Source organism: Taudactylus pleione, unplaced genomic scaffold (genome assembly GCF_031769625.1).
Source record: "Taudactylus pleione unplaced genomic scaffold, aTauple2 ptg000905l, whole genome shotgun sequence".
NCBI classification, from domain to species: domain Eukaryota; kingdom Metazoa; phylum Chordata; class Amphibia; order Anura; family Myobatrachidae; genus Taudactylus; species Taudactylus pleione.
The window spans coordinates 431,196-435,261 of NW_028285306.1; the positions used below are offsets into that span (position 1 = coordinate 431,196).

The 4,066-nt window shown below is 37.2% G+C and overlaps 1 non-coding gene across 1 annotated transcript; it reads right to left on the reverse strand.

Moving 5' to 3' along the window:
* Positions 1-1,953: 1,953 nt before the first annotated feature.
* Positions 1,954-2,026, reverse strand: TRNAR-CCG (transfer RNA arginine (anticodon CCG)). The gene has a single exon. It is a non-coding gene; the product is annotated as a tRNA-Arg (tRNA).
* Positions 2,027-4,066: the final 2,040 nt, after the last annotated feature.

A 4,066-nucleotide genomic window follows, 5' to 3' on the forward strand; every position in this document is an offset into this window, starting at 1 on the left:
CAGTCCTCTCTTGAGGAGTTGGATATGGACTTCAGTTAACGACCTCACTGATAACTGCTGATGCTGGTGCCTGTAGAAATGGTAAAATGTGAAGCACGAGCAGTAGCAAGTGTCGCTACCTTCCAGAACCACTGTTACCAATCTAATGTCTCTTTTCCTGATAAGGGTGTTTTTTAAAATTTGTGAAGAATATTACATCATAGATTAGGTTTTGAACGTTTCTAACGTCCCTTAAAATAACCTTCAGGGTGGTAAAATAGTGAAGGTGCAATAGAACTTTCCTAGGATGGGATTAGTCTGAAATAAGGATTTTTGATTCATTTCAATTTTGAGGATAAATATTGGACATGAATTAAATCCAACTTCCCACACATGACTACTGTTAAATGGAGAGAAATTAAAAATATATGTTTCATGGTTATCTTTGTTTAATGTATATTTCATATGTGGAGCTTGAAATAGTAATATCAGACAGCCATTTCATCTTGTCAAACCCACAGTTTTCTCTGTCCTTTGTGAAAGGTTCATATATTATGGAAATGTTATGATTTTGGCTGATTCCTATCAAGCCAAATTGACTGAAGGAGTACCATGTATTAAAATTATCCAAGACAAACTGTAAGCAAGATTTTCAAAGACATGGAGGGAACATAAAGACAAGCGACCCAGGTGAGACTTTAACCCACAATCCCCAGCTCCGGAGGCTGATGCCTTATCCATTAGGCCACTGGGCCTCAGCTTTTCACTGGTGGAAATTGAGAACATTTTGTCAGCAACACCACCAAAAGACAAGGTAAGATTTAGGATTCAATGGTAACAAAATAGGGGAAACCTTTAAAACAATCATAACAGTACCTTGGTGATAGATTTTAATAAGGTTGACAATTGGGCTCCTTGCAAGGTAGTAGATCTAGAACATGAAGATCAAGGAGTCCATGGACTGATATAGGGACTCAATGTAATGCAATTTAGTAGTAAATGAAACCAACAATAAAAGGCAACTCAAGATTACTCATTATCCACTCTGCTGTCCATATATATATATTAAATCACAGTTTTCACAAATTTGATGAAGTTGACAATCTGGGTGTCAGGGACTCATAGTTTTCAAAGTCTCAAGGCCGTAGACAGTTCTTTCATTGATTGTCTTTGTGGTCTTGGAGTAAAAGTAATTCAGGCTATTTTTGGAGGGTTAAAAAGTTTCAGGTGTTTTCCTAGGTGCCAGATCTGTTTTTGCTTAATATAACTTCCATTGTTGTGAAACAGTGAAGGAATGATCTCACTATTGGAGTCAGTCCTCTCTTGAGGAGTAGGATATGGACTTCAGTTAACGACCTCACTGATAACTGCTGATGCTGGTGCCTGTAGAAATGGTAAAATGTGAAGCACGAGCAGTAGCAAGTGTCGCTACCTTCCAGAACCACTGTTACCAATCTAATGTCTCTTTTCCTGATAAGGGTGTTTTTTAAAATTTGTGAAGAATATTACATCATAGATTAGGTTTTGAACGTTTCTAACGTCCCTTAAAATAACCTTCAGGGTGGTAAAATAGTGAAGGTGCAATAGAACTTTCCTAGGATGGGATTAGTCTGAAATAAGGATTTTTGATTCATTTCAATTTTGAGGATAAATATTGGACATGAATTAAATCCAACTTCCCACACATGACTACTGTTAAATGGAGAGAAATTAAAAATATATGTTTCATGGTTATCTTTGTTTAATGTATAATTCATGTGTGGAGCTTGAAATAGTAATATCAGACAGCCATTTCATCTTGTCAAATCAACAGTTTTCTCTGTCCTTTGTGAAAGTTTCATATATTATGGAAATGTTATGATTTTGGCTGATTCCTATCAAGCCAAATTGACTGAAGGAGTACCATGTATTAAAATTATCCAAGACAAACTGTTAGCAAGATTTTCAAAGACATGGAGGGAACATAAAGACAAGCGACCCAGGTGGGACTTGAACCCACAATCCCCAGCTCCGGAGGCTGATGCCTTATCCATTAGGCCACTGGGCCTCAGCTTTTCACTGGTAGAAATTGAGAACATTTTGTCAGCAACACCACCAAAGACAAGGTAAGATTTAGGATTCAATGGTAACAAAATAGGGGAAACCTTTAAAACAATCATACCAGTACCTTGGTGATAGATATTAATAAGGTTGACAATTGGGCTCCTTGCAAGGTAGTAGATCTAGAACATGAAGATCAAGGAGTCCATGGACTGATATAGGGACTCTATGTAATGCAATTTAGTAGTAACTGAAACCAACAATAGAAGGCAACTCAAGATTACTCATTATCCACTCTGCTGTCCATATATATATATTAAATCACAGTTTTCACAAATTTGATGAAGTTGACAATCTGGGTGTCAGGGACTCATAGTTTTCAAAGTCTCAAGGCCATAGACAGTTCTTTCATTGGTTGTCTTTTTGGTCTTGGAGTAAAAGTAATTCAGGCTATGTTTGGAGGGTTAAAAAGTTTCAGGTGTTTTCCTAGGTGCCAGATCTGTTTTTGCTTAATATAACTTCCATTGTTGTGAAACAGTGAAGGAATGATCTCACTATTGGAGTCAGTCCTCTCTTGAGGAGTTGGATATGGACTTCAGTTAACGACCTCACTGATAACTGCTGATGCTGGTGCCTGTAGAAATGGTAAAATGTGAAGCACGAGCAGTAGCAAGTGTCGCTACCTTCCAGAACCACTGTTACCAATCTAATGTCTCTTTTCCTGATAAGGGTGTTTTTTAAAATTTGTGAAGAATATTACATCATAGATTAGGTTTTGAACGTTTCTAACGTCCCTTAAAATAACCTTCAGGGTGGTAAAATAGTGAAGGTGCAATAGAACTTTCCTAGGATGGGATTAGTCTGAAATAAGGATTTTTGATTAATTTCAATTTTGAGGATAAATATTGGACATGAATTAAATCCAACTTCCCACACATGACTACTGTTAAATGGAGAGAAATTAAAAATATATGTTTCATGGTTATCTTTGTTTAATGTATATTTCATATGTGGAGCTTGAAATAGTAATATCAGACAGCCATTTCATCTTGTCAAACCCACAGTTTTCTCTGTCCTTTGTGAAAGGTTCATATATTATGGAAATGTTATGATTTTGGCTGATTCCTATCAAGCCAAATTGACTGAAGGAGTACCATGTATTAAAATTATCCAAGACAAACTGTAAGCAAGATTTTCAAAGACATGGAGGGAACATAAAGACAAGCGACCCAGGTGAGACTTTAACCCACAATCCCCAGCTCCGGAGGCTGATGCCTTATCCATTAGGCCACTGGGCCTCAGCTTTTCACTGGTGGAAATTGAGAACATTTTGTCAGCAACACCACCAAAAGACAAGGTAAGATTTAGGATTGAATGGTAACAAAATAGGGGAAACCTTTAAAACAATCATAACAGTACCTTGGTGATAGATTTTAATAAGGTTGACAATTGGGCTCCTTGCAAGGTAGTAGATCTAGAACATGAAGATCAAGGAGTCCATGGACTGATATAGGGACTCTTTGTAATGCTATTTAGTAGTAAATTAAACCAACAATAGAAGGCAACTCAAGATTACTCATTATCCACTCTGCTGTCCATATATATATATTAAATCACAGTTTTCCCAAATTTTATGAAGTTGGCTATCTGGGTGTCAGGGACTCATAGTTTTCAAAGTCTCAAGGCCGTAGACATTTCTTTCATTGGTTGTCTTCGTGATTTCTCTGTCTTTTGTGAAAGTTTCATATATTATGGAAATGTTAAGATTTTGGCTGATTCCTATCAAGCCAAATTGACTGAAGGAGTACCATGTATTAAAATTATCCAAGACAAACTGTAAGCAAGATTTTCAAAGACATGGAGGGAACATAAAGACAAGCGACCCAGGTGAGACTTTAACCCACAATCCCCAGCTCCGGAGGCTGATGCCTTATCCATTAGGCCACTGGGCCTCAGCTTTTCACTGGTGGAAATTGAGAACATTTTGTCAGCAACACCACCAAAAGACAAGGTAAGATTTAGGATTCAATGGTAACAAAATAGGGGA